This window comes from Neodiprion lecontei, chromosome 2, assembly GCF_021901455.1.
Source record: "Neodiprion lecontei isolate iyNeoLeco1 chromosome 2, iyNeoLeco1.1, whole genome shotgun sequence".
NCBI lineage: Eukaryota > Metazoa > Arthropoda > Insecta > Hymenoptera > Diprionidae > Neodiprion > Neodiprion lecontei.
In genome coordinates this window covers 29,940,509-29,961,446 of record NC_060261.1, presented here as the reverse complement: position 1 = coordinate 29,961,446, position 20,938 = coordinate 29,940,509, and the positions used below count along the sequence as shown (strand labels likewise).

The following is a 20,938-nucleotide window of genomic DNA, read 5'->3' as shown; positions in this document are numbered from 1 at the left end:
CACCCCGATTTGGGTGTAAGTTTAACGAATCATCTTATATATCGTAGCCCATCGCCCCTCTTAACTCGGTGAAGAATTTATGTATAAAGATCGTGAAAAGATCAAGACAAGAAGATTGCGTAACGTTGCCAACTTTTCGCCTTACGCATCCTGAAAGATAAAAGAGCAGGGGGGAGGCTTTATTAACGCTCTCCGATTTTCAGCGTTGCGAATTCATCTCCGCCCTCGACGCTCGAACCAGTTATTCGGTAAATCATTTCAGAGCAGACAAATGTAAATAAACGCAAATAAGATACGGATAAATAAATTGACGAATACAGACAAACGAGAGAGTAAAGTTTCCTTCTTTTCACATTAGGCGCGTCACACCCAAACTCGTTGCACATTGTATACGTATATATATATATATATATATATATATATATATATACATATTATACATAGATATTGTATTTACAGTCGATATTCCGTTTAAAACAAGAATTCTTTCAAAGTTAAACGTTGCAAGAAAAAGAATAAGTTCGAGAGATATTTACGAGGCATTTCAATTTTTTTTTTTTTTTTTACAAACTTTTCCAATATTTTTATACTGCCAGTATGAATTCTTGGCATCGGTATCTTTTGTCCTCCGAATCGGAAGTATGTATAATTTTTACAGGCGCTATAAAACGAGGAGAATTTTTACATTTCTTGCGATCGTATCTAATAAAAATTAAACATCTGAAATAGAATCTTACCAGGTATAATATATACATATATAATTATGTTTAATTATATATATAACAAAGATCCATATTTAGATCCGGTTAAACGCCAAGTTTTCAACAAGTTTGATAAAAGAAAAAATCCTTTTGAATAGTCGATAAATTCGGGAACGTTGTTATATAGCAAAAGAACGAGTGGCGTGGAACCCTTCATTTTCCCCAATAAGAAAAATGGTATTCCTCTCGACCCTGAGTCAACTTACGATGCTGCAACTCTTTTCGAGCAGATAGTGGAAATTCATTTTCTTTCTTACTTTTGCAGATGCGTCAAAACAATCAAACAATTTCCCACCGAACAGAGAGAATAGAATGAAGCAGCGTGGGTAAGAAAAGGGAAGAAAACAAAAATAAACCGTGAAGGAAAGAAAGACAGGCGGAATGATTTGGTCCAGAGCCAAGCCAATTTCATTTTTGAAATAGATAAGAAATATTTACAACAAGTATATATATATAGCGACGTATATACATATATATATATACATGAGTGCCGGGAACGAAGAAGCGGAGGGTAGGTAAAGAGAGAAAGAGAGAGAGAGAGAGAGAGAGAGAGAGTGAAAAGAGGGACAAGAATAATAGGAGGGCGACGAGGGAGACAAACAGTATGAACAATTCCAGGAGGAATCTTCGAACTAAAAGTTTACCGAGGCCTCTCCCTTTCTTTCCATCTCACTCGTTTTCGGGGCTATTTGCAAGTCATAGTTTTGAAACTTGTACCACGGTCATAAAAGCTGAGGGTAAATTTTATTAATTAAATATGATACCTACACCAGGGCAAAAACTCCTCTCCCTTATCTATCTATCTATCTCTCTCTCTCTCTCTCTCTCTCTCTCTCTCTCTCACTCCCCTTATATTATACTATACATCAGACGCACCCGTATATAATATCCACGGTGGGTATTATTATACGCGAAAAGTTATTAAGAAAGTTTTCGTCCCCCCTCCCCCCTAAGTTCATTCGTTGGCGATACGCGATTATAAAAACAGAACGTTCGAATCCGACCCTCGAGCTGCACGCTCATCTCTCCCATACTCGTCGAGGCGAATTCTTCGATGCTGAGAATAATTCGTCCGAAAGATAATAATAAAATTTCACCGCCTCCACCCCGTTCGGTTGCAAGAAAGAAAAAAAAAATAAATAAAAAACTCTTTTACCACGCCCCATCTTATTCTTCTTCACACAAGATTATCAAATTGAGCAGGGGAAAAAAAAAAAACAAAAAATTCCATTTCTTTCTACTATAACCGCGACTTTTTCTCGTATTGTTTAATCATCACGATTACAAGGGTGTTAAATTCCGTCGTCGTTCATTACCGTCAATCCGATTATCTTACAAATCAATCCCTTGCTGGTAAAGTAACAAGAACAAAAAAAAAAAAAAAAACAAAGACACACGAAGATTATTCAAATACATACGCGAAAAGAAAGTAAGCAATTTGTTAACACACTTTCATATTACAACGCTTCTTTAATATCATAATGCATATTACGAGCAAACGAAGATGACACTTGAATTACCGGAGGATTTAGGAAAGCCGAGTTTATTTATCGAGGGTTGCACGCAGCAGGGAAAGCAAGAGAGCCGAGAAATGACGAAGCTGGGATTTCGATTGCTTCTTTTCATAGCTTATACAAATCTGATCTCCCATTCCTACCTCTATATTCCTATTCAGTTTTCACGAGTTTACAGATAATCCGCGGGTGAAGAAAAAAAAAAAAAAAAAAAGAAAAAAGTTTATCGCGGGCCAAAGGATATATTTCATATAAATACCGTATACCTACGCGCGTGTGTGTGTGTGTGTGTGTGTAGGTATACAGCTTTATATACACGTGTCATTACGTATTAGAGCGTTGAAGAGCAGCCGAAGGTTTTCAATGTAAATTCCTCCTCTCATCTCGCGCGCTTCGCTATCTCTTCAGGCTTTTGGTTCGTTAACTACGAACCATACGGGCTCGTTTGTATAAAGGTGAAATTTGTAACAAACACCCCTTCATTATAGTATCTATACCTATAACACATAACGTTGTGTGTATCTTTGATACTTTGATTCGCAGTGCCAAAATTCTACAAACGTATACGTTTGTAGAGATGAATCTTTAATTTTTTTTTTTTGGCGATCGTAAATTATTCGTTTCGTTCCGTAACTGTAAAGTAACAAATTATTGAACACAATTTTTTTTTATCGTGTCGCACGATATTGATTTTTCGTTTATACATCCGATTAAATAAACGTTCGGTTATACATTTACACGAAAAAAATGAGAAAACAATCCCTCTTGGAAGAAGCTTAAATGTTTTATTTTTACAAGTTACGTTACGTCGAGCGATCAAACAATATGAAAATTGGTCACGTGTTCGATTACATCGTGCAACGCAGGTATAACCGCATTTTAAATCCACATTCTTTCGACGATACTAACAATTATAATAGAATCATAGCGTGGGAGCAGAGTTTCGTAAAATGGGGCAAAAACTGAGAAGTAAATCGAATCAAGAAACGACTAAAGCGAAGTGGCAGCCGTGAAGCGGAGTAAAAAGTTTCATCGAAAGGTAAAACGTTGCGAGGTCCTTTTCCTCGATGGATAAAGGTCGACCAACCGAGCTTCAGTCTCATCCCAGTTCGTTCGGCTCGATTCTAAGATGACGGTTGTTCAATCTTATAAGCCGAGTAATGGATTTTCTCTGCTAATACCGGTATCAACGTAAATTAATATTAAAATGACTATACCGTCATTGCCTTGATTGTAATCACGGTAATTATTATGCTTGACAATTACTCGGTGTGTAGTTAATTGAAGAAAGAATTAATAAACATCTGAATACGAAATTAAAACAAGGCGTAGTACAGAGATTGTAAAAAGCGTTTCGAAAAGATCGCTGGGGAATTTGGTATTAACAATATTCGCAGCGATAGATTAACGTGAATCAGAAACGAGAAAAATTTCTGAATTCCGGTACTGCTGGTTTGCAGGCTGTGAGGAGCTCGTTAAACGATATAAATTTTTTATTTTTTTTTCTACCAAAATACCGTTAATGATTCAGATTGCTGTGCCGCGCTTAGCTCCAACCGTACATACATGAATTTAAGCATATTCAAAACCGCGTTGAAAAAAATAATCATCACCGGTTTTCAAATCACCGCTAAAGCCGAAGTGAAGCTGACGGGAGGAAAAAAAGACGAAGAAAAAAAAAAAACTCTTTCGTATATTCGGATTTTAATTGGCATCTGTACGTGCTTATCTACGAGGTTGTTACCCGAGACTGCAATCGAGTAACGGAGAGAGAATGAAAAAAAAAAAAAACATAGTTTGCGATTTGCGATATGCTGCGGCAATCACATCTTATGTGATTTCACCGATATCGTCAATCTAAAGACGAATAATAAAAATCTCAAGTCTTCTTTGTAAATGTGTATTTACCTATTTATACATACGTTGAAACTTGTCTGTACATATGCAGGATTTAAGAAAAATTTATATATTTCGATAAAAGTGTGAAGAAAAATCGAGTGCGCTTTCCAAGTATAACACGCATCAACCGTCAGCATCGAAATACGGAATAATAGTGAAAGACAGGTGAAAAGAGTAAGTGAAAGGGGGATGGAAAGGCTGAAGGGTATAAGATTTTCTCAAGTCGTTGCTGGGACGGTGGAGTTATACGCAATGTGTGTTGTGTGAAAGAATTCGCGATAACTCTAGAAGAGCTTTTCGACCTATAAGAGTGTAAAAGTGCAAAAGCAAAGTCGAACGAACCAACCAGGGTAGGTGGAAGAGAGGCGATAACAAAGTGAAAAAGACGAGACGTGATCGTTACTTCGACTATAAATTTCGACAATGTTTAAAAAAAAAAAAACCAGTTCCAAAGTACGGCCATCGATTTTTACGCAACGCAATTCCTGTATTTTTTTTTTCTTTTCCAAGTATACGCGTAGCGACAAAATCCTCCCAAGAAAAACAAAAAAAAAAAAAAATTAATCACCCGACAAAGTTCAGTCAGAGTTCGGTGAACACAAGCATCCGGGAAACCGTGTCAGGGTCGTTCGGATCCTGTGTCCAGGGTTTTCGATCGCGCCCAACGGCGGTTGCGTGGTTATTAAGGTACGTGCGGTGAAGGACGCAAAGCTGCAAGGACCATGTGGAGGATGGCAGGCAGGCGGCAAGGAAGGGAGGAAGGAAGGAAGGAAGGAAGGAAGGAAGGAAGGAAGGAAGGACGGGATGAAACCAGGAACTGGGTCACGCTCAGCCAAATTCAAATTCATTGCAGTCGGGACCGCTGCTTGTCACGCCGCGACATCCATGAGAGGAGAGGAGAGGAGAGGAGAGGAGAGGAGAGGAGAGGAGAGGAGGGCGCAGTTTAGGTTGGCGTGAAAGTGCACCATACCGAATTACGCGCGGAAACCAATTAACACTCGGCACAGTCGGCTATTTTAGATCCGTGTGTTGAAATACTGGGACAGAAAATGTGCACGGTGTGACATCCGATGCATCCTACACCTGCTTCACGGTGTGCCAGAACAGGAGGGTGACTTTCGGGGTTTCCGATGGAAAACTTTTTCAAGGGTTCCGTTCCTGCCTTTGTCCGACATGAGACCGAGTCTGTTGTTCTTTTTCCTTCTGTCGTTCAAGGAGAGAAAAAGCGAAAGAAAGCGAGAGAGAGAGAGAAAGAATTTTCAACTTACACAGCAAATTCGAGCCGCTCTTCAGGCGCACATCGAGTTTCAACTTTTAAGGTCACGCTTGGTCTGCAACCCGATGCTTGAACGCACTCAAACCGAGTGTATCAACTGGACCGTACTAGTTGAAAAAAAAAAAACGAGTCCGTTTTCTTTCACTATCGCAACGTCGAACGATTAATTTTCTTTTTTCACTCTCGACAACTAGGTCAATGGTTTTGACTATGTTATGGTTTTAGACTAGTGTCCCCCCGTACTCTCTAATTGGTAGATTTGATACTCCGTGTTCATAGTACAAGACCGAAGAAGAAACTATATCTACCTACACGTATACTTCGGTCAAAGTTTTTGATCTCTCTTCTGAAGAAAAAAAAAAAAAAAAAAAACAACTTTGTATTACATTATTGTTATTATTATTATTATTATTATTATTATTATTTCGACGTCGAAACTTTTGCCTCGTATAATCCGAACGGCGTCTGATTCGCCCTCTAACCGACATAGTTAACATTCCTACGCACACACACCCTCGATGCTTCCTTCCTTCGTAAAAAGGGGGGGGAAACTAACTTCTCAAACTAAAAACACTTCCGCAATTCTAGGGTCAATCCTCATTTTTATTTTCTTTTTTCTTTTTTTTGCTTCCTTTTCCTACTCGGATAGATTAGATATATATATACATGCTCTCTATGATAAGACGCGCGCTGATCGTGAGCCACAATTTGAAAAGAAGTTAACGATTGAAAATTATTCGTCGTGATCGGTCAGTTTCTCATACGTGATATTTTGATTCGACAGACTCGTTCTGAACCACAATTTATTTTCATACGACGCGCGATGGAAAATATTCGTTCAATTTTCCATCCAAACATATTATCTCGATCCGTCAATCGCTAGTTTACATTCATAAATAAAGGTACTTCTTTAATAATCATTGGACAACAGTTAGAAATCGGTTACTTTTTTTTTTTTTTTAAACAAACAGCAATTTGCGATTGAAACTCGTTATCCATCAAACCATTATTTCTCTACAACCGTTGACTTCTGTAAACCTAAAAATAAAAACAATAACATTTTATAGAGCAGATAAAATACATTTTCGGCAAACAATTTACCCGTCTGACTATACGGTATGTATTTTGTAACATAGGATATGAAAATGTCCTGTTAGTTGCCAGCGCCGAAATCCCCTTTCGGACAATTTATCGTGTGGCCTAAATTCGCCCGCGGCACGATCGAGCGACAAGTTTACAAATTGATTTTCGTTAAAAAGAAGCATAACAACAAGCATCTAGGCGTATATACGTTACAGACTATACACAGTAACACTGATTCCGCATGAAAGTAAAGTACATTAGGGCCGCAAAACTGGGCTAGGTTCCCATCTGCACGAGGCGTGTCAAGCTGACTAGCTATTACCGACTACGTCTGCGGTTTTATACAAACTTCTATGTATATATATGTATATATGTACATATATATATATACACATGTTTATATACCTCTATATATTGGTATGTTCGAAGTTAAGATCGTCAGCGTGGAAAAAAGTCATCTTTTGCATCGCAAAAAAAAAAAAAAAAAAAATATTCAATATTTATTGTTAATTGGAAACTTCTCGTCGAATGACCAAATAATTATTGCTGGTAATTGCTGGAAAAAGAAAAAGAAAACAAACCTCGTACTATAAAATTTAGGTTCACCGTTGCAATTTAGTTCTGCGTAATTAATATGCGTAAGAAAAAATACCATTGCAATTGCGATCGACAACAACTCTAAATGAGAATATATTTAAAAGCGATATTTCGAAAATTAATTAGGCAGGAGTGCGCACGGTATAGCAGAAAAAGAATAATAAAGGGGGAAGAAAAACGAAAAACCAAAACGGTCAAGAGGTGCTTTTCATTACACGTTTTTTGTTCCAACAAAAATTTCATTCCTCCAGATTTCGTTCCTCGTACATGAATACATATATATGTATATATGTATATACACACGAACGTTTATACATGTTCCATACACGATGAAATGGTATGAATTTTCGTGTATAAAAAGGCTTTAAGGAAGGCGCGTCATTCATAGTCGAGGGTCGGCGATGGCAAAAAAAAAGGAGAGAAGGTATATAAATATGTATACCTACGTGTACCTAAATATATATACATATATACATAAAGGGTTACGCGAAGCATTTCCCAGCTGTTTTTAGGTTTACACATAACACCCGTATACCGGTATAACATAAACACGTTATTACAGGGTTTACAAATTGCGGCGAGGCAGAGAATCGCCCCAATGAATTTAAATAGTCATCGTTGCGGGTGGGCGATTCCGATTTCCTAATTTTCCTTCCTCCTCAAGCACAAGCAAGAGGAAAAGAAGCAGCAGCGGCTGATTATGAGCTGAGTAATGGGCTCGCGGCGGTCCAGATGCGATGTTTACTAAATAAACTCGGGGTTCGCAAATCAGCTGCTACCGTTAACCCTTTGAGTCATAGCGGTAATTATTCTTACCACCTATTTTATATCAATTTTTCGTATACTTGGAGAACTTTGAAAATATATTTCTTTGCGGTCTTGCGCTAGTACCGATAGTATACTAATTCTTAGAGCTTTTCAATACTCGAGAGTAATTATTGCGATATAATGTGAGTTATTGTTGTTGCAAACAAACTGATTGACGAATATCGTGAAAATTGAAGGGATGATTCATTTCCGAGAAATTTACCCCTCTACGCGTATGCATTTTTTGCATAAATTATAAGTTTTCTGGGTGGCTGATTACGAGTCTAAAAGTGGAATTAAAAAATTCAAGTTGGCGGATCAAACACGATCGACGAAAATTTCAAATTCGATCGAATCCGAAGAACGAACTCTGTCCACTGGTTTTTGGGGACGCTGATTCCGAATCTGAAATCAGATTTTGATAATCCAGTACGAAGAATTCAATCATCAACCCCGCAAACATCTGCATAGAATTTTTTGACCGGATTCGATCCTCGAACTTTTCCTCCGTCACGTTGTATCCGTCGTGTTGAATTTTTGTAATCTGATATCAAATTCGTAATCAACGACCCCATAAACCATAGAATACTATATTGTTGCAAAACTTGACTCAGCACAAAAATGTGTGACTCAAAGTGTTATGCCTCCCTCTGTGTCGTTCTCTGCGCAAATGCGTGTACCTGCAATAAAACATTCCTAATTTCGTTTAGTAATTTATACACAGCCAAAGGATATTGAACCTTGAAATCACAAAACCAGTGGCGAAAGTTAACTCGAAGCCCTTAAACGCGCGGGTAAAAACAAATTTCCGCAAGTCACTCGGCACGGAGTAACGCTGACGATGAGAGCTTTTTCTCGCGATCGTTTCCTCCTCCTCCTCCTCCTCCTCCTCCTGCATCAATTTTCACACGCGTTTACATATTTTTTTGTGCATAGTTCTCTTGTTTTTCCGCGATTGCTGATTACACTATAGGTAGGTGGTACGTTCTACGATTAATGTCATCCTGCGTCACATTGCAGAATTATAACGAATCGATAACTTTTAAGGTACAAACTGTTTACACGCGGTGAAAACACAAAAATTTCATCCAATCGCAATCACGGTGAAATAATTCGTACCAAAGAATTGAGGAAATTTACTCTCTCAATTCTTAATTCTTCTGTGCAATGCGAAGCAGACTTTATATTTTGTATATATATACATACATACATATATATATATACGAGTATGCACACAGAAGAAATTATTCAAGCGCAAGTCGGCGAGACAAGAACCTATGGTTAAGAAATGAGAAAAGGAGCAAGAAAAAAAGAAAAAAAAAAAAAAAAAAACAGAAACTGAAGCCAGGAAGTAAAACTGCAGTCAGAATTCTCTGTCGCATTGTGCTCGATTTCTAGACGGAACAGGGTTTACTTTCATTACATCCTATAACTCTTCTGGTTGCAAAAATTGGGCACTCGAAAAATTGGCTAAATGGGTTGCAGAGAGAAAAAAAAAAAGAAAAAATATAATAAAAATAAAAAAAAAAAAATAACGAAGAGAAAAACACGACAGACAGAAAAGGAACTTGTAAAAAATAATGAAACGACCTAGAAGAATTTGAAAATAAGGGGCACAGTGTTTGAGAATAAGGTTTATTCAGTTCGACGTGAATATAAGCCATTAAATAAAGACCTCAGGGACCGGCAGCAGTTTACCGTGTTTATAGACGTTAATGAATAAATTATACAGAGTGAAAAATAATGAGCGAATTTACAGCAGCCGAGCAGATACGATATATAATATACAATTAAATTACACGCACGCGCACGCACAAAACGGGAAATATTAATTATACACCATGGTAACTGGATGATGTTGTTACATATCTAAAAATGATGTACGAAGACTAAGCGAGAGGGAGAAGAGAAATGAAGAGAAGATAAAAAGAGGTGCGAGTATACCTCACACACACACACACGCACGCACGCACATATATATGTATATACATATATATATACATATATACACTACACGAAAAGAGAAATAATATACAGAAAGAATTCGCTAGAGAGATGGAATAAGAACGGACAAAAGCAGATCATAAATCAGAACCGAAAATTTATTTTTCCCCAGCAAACCCTCTCGCGCGAAGGTATAGAGGGAGAAAAAATAAAATGGACATAGAGGGAGTAAGAGAGAAATGTAAAAGGGTTTATACGGCTGAAATTTCAGTTAACCCTGAGTCAGCTAATTAGGTAGAAGCAAAAGCGTATAAAAAGAATGCGAGAAAGCAGGAGACAAAAAAAAAAGTAGTTAAATAAATTAAAAAAAAAAAATATAAATAAATAAATAAACCTTATTATTAAGCCTCGGTTAAACACGAGCCATTATTTATTCATAAAAATCTTCCACCCTCATTAAGTCTGCAGTCATTTCCAGTCCTACGCGGTGTTTGCAACAAGTGAAAAACGTCTGATACACGATAGTTGCAATTACTGTGTCGGTAGAAAATTGCGGAACTTTTAAAAAGACGAGACGAAATTTAGATCGAGTGAAAATAATAAAATAAAAATTAAATTAAATTACCTAGCAGGAAGGTTTTTGAGTTTTTTCACCGTATTTGTATTCGTAGTTTTTGGGTCGCGGTAGAAGAGACGTGTGCGTTTTTATCAAGGGGAAAAAAAAAACATCGAGAATGACGGTGGTTTTTTTACGATAACGATAGCTGCGAACTCGCCTCGCCTTGAAAGTTTACGGTTATAACCCTGTACACCAGCAGCCAGATGATCCTCCTGCAGGCGACGTCTGCGAAAAGTCTTTTTCACGCATACACAGCGGGTGTTTACGAATTACACGCGACGTTTCACGGCTCCGCTTTGTTGCAGCAAAAATACAATCGCAATTTAAAGTCCGTACATAACCTGTACCTTAAAACATCGTGGAAAAAAAAAAACGTCGTCAAAGAATCGTTTTCACCCTTAGGTCAGGTAACCTAATTCACATTTTGCACGGATTTTCAACTTTGCGTAATAGCAATGTATACGTGGCTCGTTGAAGAACTTTTCTGCTTGTCCCTGTCTTCAATTCAGTCGAGGTTTAACGAAGTAATTATTATTTTTTAATCGCCTCTTCCTTCTCCTTTTTATACGCAACGAAACTCGACGTTGCGCAATTATTGCTAACAGACGAAAAAAAAAAAATAAAAAAAAAATTCGTGCCGTCGTCATACATGTTAAAAATGTACATATAAGGAAATTATAACATCGATAGAATCATATCTCTCTACGGAGCTTCACAGGCTGAACACTGCAATTTTCGAGAGAGTGTTCATACGATGGTTAAAATTGAAGAGAGCACGGAGTGCCGGAGTCCAGACAAACGTCGTCATCATAGATCGAAAGCCTGAGTGGCAAAAGGTGGATGGTGTCCAAGGTATACCCGGAGGTAGGTCGTATTATAGTACCTAGCAATTCAATAAGGGAGCTGGAGTCGAGGGGATGGCAAACAGTCCGGTCGGACTGTCGAGTACGAGACCTGCAGAACCGACTCGACGACGCCTCGAGGTTAATTGTAATTTTCGAGGGGGTAGGAAAACTCGGATGAGATTCGCGAAAACACTCACGCAAAATGGCGTGTGGCGGGGAAATGATTGACGATTGACCATTGACTGCGTCAGAGATAAGGGAAAAGTTGACGACGATGAGAAATATCGATATCGATCGGTATTGAGGACCAAATTTCAATCAATCGATTAAAAATAAATCATTGATTTCTAATTGAAAGGACAAATAATACGGTAATTTGTAAATCGCGTCATTTTCACCGTAATTGATAACGTAATTGCATGAAAATGAAACGTGGTTAATGAAAAATGGTTAATCAGTGCAGAAATCGATAGACGAAGATAACGCATTGCGTAAAAAAGTAGAAACTAACGAATACCGACAATTGAAAATTGAACAATTATTCCGTAGCCGCAATAACGTTTTTCTGTAATCCTGACTTATAAATATGTATAAACACGAAACGAAATAAACGACTGGATTGATGTCAAATATGTATATATTAATCAACCGTACCCCTGCGGGAACGACAATTTCCACGATATTTTTATTTTAATCGCAAAGGTAGACGAAACGGTTTTAACGAATCCTGCAGGCTTGATGGGATATTATAATTAATCTATCAAGTCTGGCGGGATTCTGGTGGTGGTGCACCACGAGGGAAATTACGAAGGGTGACTAATAATTTTCTCGCAAGCCGCGTTGACGTTCTGCTTTTACCCCGCGGAGTCGCAAAGTCCTCCTCTCTCTCGTTTCGCATGGGATTATAAAAATTGGAAACATTTCAAAATTAAAAATTTTTCCAAACGGGTGGTTTATTTGACTTTGGAGGTGGAGGAGATGCGTCGACGTTATTTGCGAAACACCCTCGTGATTCCACCTCCTCCTCCTCCTCCTCCTCCTCCTCATCCAGCTTCGCGTCTTCGTCGCCTCGTCGTCGGAAGGCGGGAAACGACGACGTCAACGACGGTGATTACGACACCCAACTCCTTGGAATATTGTTACCTACGAATGAGCGAGCTTTGCTCGGGTGTCGGGATTCGATGTCGCTGCACTCAATTCCTGCAGGCAGGGGATGACTAATTGACTGTCGTTTATACGCCCGAGGACGATTTTATAATTACAGTTAATTAACCTAATTTATAATTACCACCAGGCCGATAACAGCCGCCAGTCGTTCCCCGTATCCCAACTTATCAGCGATAAAGCCAAACTTGCTTTATCTGTGAAAATTCGTTTTTTACACGCCACCACAATTTTTTCAATAATCTTTACTCCGTACTTTGTAATGTATATCATTTATTTTTATATTTTTCAATTCTCAATTGATCTTGATCGCAACTTTTGCATATTCGACGATTAATTTCTTCTGCACAATTCGACGAAACTTGTATTCTCAAAGTAAAGTAGTAATCTATTTTTGTTTTTTTTTTTTATTAATTAACCAAGGATTTTTCTTTTCACCAGTTCTTGAGACTTGACAAGTTTTTGCGGGAAGAACATGTGGCGACGACGACGACGATGAAGAAAGAAAGAAAAACAAAACAGAGGTACGAATCAGTTGCCGTCGCAATTTCAATATTTTGTTTAAAATACAAACTGCAAGAACGACAACGACAGCAAAAACAGAAATAATGTTATCAAAACTTTAGGGAGGCCAAAAAACTGTACCCATTGGAAAATTTGGATGTTTCGGTTTAGCAATGTTTTGAAAAATTCCCAACGTATCGTCAAGTCAAAGAGAAGTAAAGACAAATACATGATATAACGAAGGTTTAAAAAAGTACGACTGCAGTTAATCGAATTAAAAACTTGAAACAATACTCCCATATTCCTACAGCTTTGACAGAAAAATGATTGATTGCTTCGAACGGGATCCCATTACAATGAACAAATCGCATGGTTTAATTGATGGTAAAATAATTTCTTACAAATCTGCAAAATCAGATTTTGGATAACGGTAGAGTATTTTATCTTTTTCTCGACTCATTAATTTACATCACTTGTAATGCTTATTCATGCTTTTTCGATCAACTGAGAAGCCAAATAAAAAATATGATTTTCATGATTTGCAGAGAATTTATTCACGATCAAACTGACCCCTAATTTGTTCAAGTTGTTCAAGCAATGCGATTTTTTCACCGTAGGAAATATTTAATCCTAGGTGTATTTTTAAATTTATCGATAGTGACGTTATTGTTTCTAAAACGTATGATTTCCAAGAAAAAATTTGTTTAAATTCAGTAGCACTTTCATATCTTCGCTATACGAATATTTGGTAAATCTTTGTAACGCTGTTTCATACACAAAGATTTCGCCGAAAAAGTTGAAAAATTTTCTTTCCCGATACTTCTTCAAAGTATCTCAATTTTCAACAAAACTCTGAGAATCCCGTTAAAAACGACGATACTCAACGTCATGTTTTTTCGAATTATTTGAACCGGAACCAATTATATACGGTTACCACAATCTGAAAGATTCGAGTGTTGTTACGATAATACGGAAGAAAACTGAGAGAAGAGTCGTTGATTAACAAGATACTCACCGCAAAAGTTCGTTACACGATATATGTATAAAAAATTTTGATGACAATCTGGCTGAGAGATTCTGTGGACAATGCGACTTGAAAAGTAAGCCAAAGGGAGAACGCGGCGTACAAAACGCGGGGAAGACTTGCCAATTTGAAACGGTTACCGATGAATTATACAGGGTTGCCCAAAAGTCAGCACCCAGTTTTTATATTCCCGCATCCCCGATATTTACTCCAGTCAAAATAGATCTAAATTAAAAACATTCGGAGTTATGGCTGTATTTTTGTACATAAAGATTTTTCGACCCTCGGAAACTCAAATCTGAAGTCATTTTTGAACCAACGCGACAGCGGTTCGATAAAACAGCAAAATTTGACGTTTTTTGCGTTTTCCTCAAAAACCGCCATCAATCGATGAAAATATGACTTGACCATCGTCGTGTAGAGCGGAATATTCTACATCAAATTATGTCGTCGTACGTCGGAAACAAAATCGGGTTAACAAATTAAGAAATGATAAATTATTTCACAAAAATTCCTCACCAACCTAAGATATTAAAGTAAAATTTCTTTGTTCTTAATTTGTTGATCCGACTCCGTTACCGACATACGAGGACCATAATTCGATGTAAAATTTCCCGCTCTACTCGATCAAACTTTTCAACGAAAACGCAAAAACCGTCAATTTTTCATATTCCCTCGAAACGCGGTTCAAAAATGACACCAGACCCGAGTTCCTGAGGTTCGAAGACCCCTTTGCAGGCAAAAATCCACCCGTATACCGAATATTTTTAATTCGTGTCTATTTCGACTCAACTAATTGTAAAGCGCAGGCGTCGGACAATGTCGGAACAATAATCAACTCGGCTGTAGCCTTCATAAACAGAACAGAGAGGTCGGAGGTTGGTGGCTCGACACTGTGTAACTGGGTAAAGCGTGTCCCCGCGTCACACGATTAATCACTCGTCCTTCTCACACCCCGTCAACCCCAAAATTCTGATCCATGGGAGGCAAGCCGCGTTAAAGGGTGGAGCATGTTTCCATTCTGTGCGTGCACGCGCGTGTGTTTTTCCGTGTTTCGTCCGTTTCGATGCGCATACCGAGTATTTTATTACCCTCATCAGCGCGCAACCGCGGCCGTTTATTCGTTATAGGTAGACCGTTTGTTGTACAAAATATTAATTATAATACCGAATTTTTACCTAGTCATTCAGCGTTAAATTCGCTTTTGCGTCTGTCGTTACATATTTTTATATCCTATCTATCAGTTCGATATATTTTACGTTTCATTTTTTGTTGTTTCTTTCAGAATATCACGCACACATATATATATATTTTCGTAAGAAATCATTAACTTAAAATTGCATCAATAATACGAATAATCTTTCAATCCTTTTTATTGAAATGATATATTAATTTGCAATATCATATTTGTAAAAAAATAAATAAATAAATAAATAAATAAAAAAAAAACAATCGAAACGATAGATTGTTTGAAATTTATACCATTCCCGTAAATCTTTTGTAAAAGTACTGTTTGTGAAAAATTGTTGTTATTCGAATGATGGAAAATTTTTAAAAATAAAAAAGAAACGAATCCGGCTTCTACAATTTAATTCCCCAGCCTTAACCAGGATTCGAGTGAACTCAACGGCGGTAACGCGATAGATATTCAATACAACGTTCGTCAGCGTTCCCACAATACAAGTATTGTACCAAAACCACGGAGATGCTAAGTTTTTTCATCCTCTCTCTCTCTCTCTCTCTCTCTCTCTGTATTTTTCCCTCTCTTTCCCTCCTCTATGATACACATATGAATGCACGTACAAAACCTACGGAAAGTTATTTTACAACGTCTATTCTGAACAGCTGTAGCCCGCCTCACCGCGCTTCTTCGCAGTGTTTATTCTCAGCATGGGTTTTAGACGTTGTCTGCACAGTGTTTTTCAGCCTGCAAGCAGGTGTTACGACGACCGCAGCACGAAGTTTGTCTTCGAGTATCGTGAAAAGTACACGAAGGTGAGAAATAAAAAGAATAAGGATAAAAAAAAAAAAAAAAAAAAAAAAAAATAGAAATGAAAAACGTGATCAAACGACAGAAGAACGAATGAAATGACCTAATCTAATTGCATCGAAGGACACGTATTATTATACGTATAATAGGTACCGAAGAAATTGAAAAAGAAAAACAAAGGTACTGTAAAAAAATTGTTTCAAAATAATTTTCACCTGCAACTTTCTAGCGCGTAATTATCTATAGGTGTATACATACATACATATATATATATATATATATATATATATATATCTTACTTAACTTACTTAACTTGGCCCGAATTTTGACATGTGTGTAACATATTTTGTATCAAGAGTAGCGAGAGGAGTAATTAGCACATCATACAGGACGTTTCTTGACCCCAAGTATGTAACCAGAGTAACTAACAGCTTCGTATTGCGCAGAGAGACGGAAGAAGAAGAAGAAGAAGGAGGAGGAGGAGGAGGAGGAGGAGACAAGGTAGGTAGGTAGATAGGTGTGTAAAACAGCAGCGTCGAGGTGGGCAGACGGCGCGGCGAGGCCTTGCAAGATAAGTAATTCTACCGAAGAAGGCTTCTCCTTCTGTTGCGCTATGATACTTCAGGTAAGTGATCGTACCTAACTTGTACGCAGGAGAGAGTGAGAGAGTTAAAAATCATTCGGCCGTAAATTTCACATTAGATCGTGTAGACTTCGGTGCCCGTTAATAAGTACGTTTATGGTATACGTTGTGAAGTTAAGAAAACCTTGCGCGATCGTCCGCGTTCTCGCCTATTGAATAAATTGACCCACATTGTACAAAATTAGATTTTCATTTGAATTGAAGAGAGAGAGAGAGAGAGGGAAACGTGAAAAGGGAGAAAATAAACATTCGTAACATTAAATAATGATTCGCGGACTTGATTGATAATAAATTATAAGCAAAACGGTATGGTAATAAATAACCGTATTCAATTATACCTCGAATAAATTAGCATACATATATACCTATACATACGGGCTTTATTTCGTGTTTAAATTTTTAATTACACAGGTATAAAAACTTGTATAGTAATTAAATATGAATTAATTAAAACCTGTGGAAACACCGGCGCCAGCGAGAAGAAGGATTGATTGGTTCAATTATAAGACGGACGGTTTATGTACAACAAAAGAATCGATACTGGTATGTAGATAGTTCCGTTGAACGAATCCTATGAGCGATCCGGACTGAGTAAGTAATAAAGAAACTAAAATAGAGAAAAAAAAAATAAACAAATAAATAAAATAAATAACAAAACAACGGAAAAGAAAAGAATAAAAACCAATTAGGCAGCAATTGAAGTGAGCGTAACGCGATAGAACGAACAATTACATATCTCAATGACCGCGCAATGTGTTCGTCTGTCCGCATCTAGAGATTTGAATGCAACAGTTCAAATGCAGGTAATTAATCGCGTGTATTATATCTTCTAATTAAACTTTAAGGAAAATTGAAGAACAAAAACAATTTACTTTGCTAGTGGTGCAATTACATCGCCAGCAATATCTTGATTGTAACAAAGTTTTATCAACGATTAAAAAGAATATTTATGTTTAAAAGTTCAATAAAAAATAAATAAATGAGTCAAAATTATACTCCATTGACGGATCCATTTTATAAACAACATTATTTCACACACCTCGTTTCATTTTAGTTCAAGTTGTTTCATTTAGCATGGATATTTTCAATCGTAGAGCCCTAAAACTGCGTATATCTGCTTTTCTTCGACTTTCACGTCCCGCAAGTACGCGAATTTTTGAGTCTAGAGAATCAACTCGCAGGTCTTATTTTTGGAGAATTTAACGCCCTGCAAGAATATGCCTTGACATTTTTTTTTATCTCGAACGGTTCAAAAGTTATACCATTTTTAATAAAAAATAAATTTGTTTGCTTGTTATTTAAATGGAAAATTTAAAATGTCCAGGGACACCTTTTAAAATTGAGTTAAAAATTTTTCCAAACGGGAGAATTTTATTCTCGGTAAACAGGCCCTTTTGAAACCATAGGTCCGATAGGTCAATTTATTTGGCTCACCCTACTATCCATGTTCATGCGGTACTCGTATAATGCGACGTTTACGTTAAACTATAAAAGGTACATCGTAATGTATATATTGTATAATCAAAGAAGGAGAGCGTCCCGTTTCGTTGCCGCAACTTGCTACGAGGATAATACTACGCCGCTGTATTATACCTATCCAGACACAGCGTATATACGTACAATCATGCACATACAATCCTTATTGCATGCTCGGGGTAATTAGAAATAATATATTTCCTATATTAAAAGACATTAATTATATCGTCCGCCTTTGCCAAGAAGGATCAACGTATAAATCTACGACTATATGAGGTAGGCGTAATACCGTTGCACATAGATATCGTACATATGTATGATATGTACGTATCTACGATACCAGGGCAGTATATCACTCGGCGCACTCTGCGAGCACCCCGCGCAACATTGCTTGCACCTTTCAACTTCAATTTGGATCGTGTAACAACATTAGTTACTTGGTTTAATTCGGGGAAGGTATTTACACAGACGCGCTACAAGGTACACACGCATACAAGTTATGCTCGACGTGAAAATCGTGGGTAAATTATACACACACCAAAGTGCAACGCATGCGTCGAATAATATCGTTTTATCGAACACAACCGAGGACTGTCGGGTGCGCATTGTCTGGTCAAAAGTTGAAATTAACGCGTCGAGTTGTTGCGTTCCGATCGAGAAAAGTGAGGGGAAAAATATGTTTAACAAATAATCGACTGTGCTGTTCGCGTCAATGATCGTGAAATCGAATGAGACAACATCCCTTACTTACGTACGATGTGATGGAAAACGTGAAATTGCGTAAATTCGATTAACACAAGTTACGTGTTACCGACAATTTGAAAAATGCTTTTATATTTGAAACTTAGTGTTTTCGATCAGTTGGGGGTTTTTTTTTTTTTTTTCCTTTTCAAGCAGAACTTTTAGATTCGACGACCGATCAATCTTTAAGCGTAAAAAATTGAAAAGCGATATCACCAATCAGCAAATACGGATCCGATCGATCGAACGCAAAAATCGTACTTTAAGCTTGCTCGGTTCAGCGAATTCCTCGATAAATAAAAATTGAAAGAAAAGATTCAGCCTAACGGCAAACGTTTTTTATCGTCAACAAAATTTTCGTTATATTACGTATAACAACAAGACATCATCAACGACTATACGTGACTATATATATATATATATAATAATCGACAAGCGTGCGACACTGATATCAACGGTATAAAAGCGACTCACGTTATTTTTTTTCTCGTTTTTTTGTCTTTTGTGTTCGTTTGTTTGTTTGTTTGTTTGTTTTTTTTTCAAGTGATAGTGGATCCTAGATGGCAGACAACCAATTTTCCCGTATCCTGGCTTTCTTCGCTACAGGAGAACCGAGAGGCCGCAGGATCTCCAGCGAAGACATCCGGAACAGGTTACCACGAGAGCACGACGATCCTTTGGCAGGAAGCGTCCAGGACGATGACTCAATGCGCTGTTATGCAGGATCGATCTGACTAGTTTTCAGTGTACGTACAAAAAGACAAGAAGACAGTCCTACATAGGTTTAGTCGAAAAACCGCGAGTAACATTTTTTTTCTACCGTTGACATTCAGTGCCTCAAAACTTATCGACCAGTAGATTCGTTTAATTTATTTAATATACCGAAAGTCAATTTGTTCGATCACCTCCAATTTTATTTTTGTTTTTTTTTTTTTACGCTCTTGATTCAGCGCGACAGGCAGCAACAAATATTCGCCAAGGTTCCTGAAGATTTGTAAAATCAGATCTCTTCTTCCCACCGATTCCCCTGATAATAATTTACCTTGACGGATATTTTTTTTTATCCATATAACCATTCGTCTGTCTCTCGTCAGGCTTGTGCCAATAAATTTATTTTCACCGAACCGAGCAAGTTATACGAGATTTGTTTCTTTCTCGAATTCGTGATTCCCTTTTTTTTTTTTTTTTTTTAAATTAACGAATCATCGTCATTAATCTGTTATGTACCTGCACACCGTCGATTGAATTAATAATGTTTGAATAAAAGTATGATTATATACGCGTGTGTTTTATTATTAATATGGTGTGACGGTAAGAAACCCTGTTCATGGCATTTTCAAATTCTAATCAACGAGTGATTGTAAATTTAAAGAAATTAAAATTACCACAGTGTTATTATCATTCACAATTGTAAGATATTCTACTTGCCAACGTAGGTATGAGTTTAATTTCGGTAAAACGTAAATTTGTTGAAAAGTAATGTTTCAACGGATGCGGGGACTAAAAAAAAAAATAACCACAAAAAATTTGCGGTCAATGGTAGCGCGTTTCATTTCCGGTGTATACTTTTTCTTTCTAAATCAATGTCGAGTATACAAATTTAAGTTAAAATTTATCCTGTCAATGCGTAGCCGTATACACTATAAAAATTGACCCGGTTATTAAACTTCCTGATACGTACGTAAAATCCGGCTTGAATTTATCGCTCGAAACGATAAATCTGTACAATAAATATCTATATTGTACTATATATGAAATTCGCAATGAAGGCAAGTTGAATGAATTGATTCGTGAAAGTTTCTCTCGGCATCGAACTCGTTCATTTCTATACCGTACCGACTACCTTGTTGTTCTTATTACGAATATTGATATTAGACACAGTGTGAATTCAGGTACAGTCTACGGTTTGTGCATGCGCAGCTGTTGTTGCAGTTATTATAAGAGTGTCGGCATAATTACATCGGAAATGAAAGAGGAAAAAGAAAAATGAACAAAAATTGGGGGGGGGGGGCCTCGAGAAGACGAGAATTATAAACGGGTTAGAATATTAT

General features: G+C 37.3%; 1 protein-coding gene across 10 annotated transcripts in view; it reads right to left on the bottom strand.

The window, feature by feature from the left end:
* LOC107217733 overlaps positions 1-20,938 on the bottom strand; it is a 183,510-nt gene that overhangs the window by 65,039 nt on the left and 97,533 nt on the right. The gene's annotated exons all lie outside the window — the stretch shown is intronic.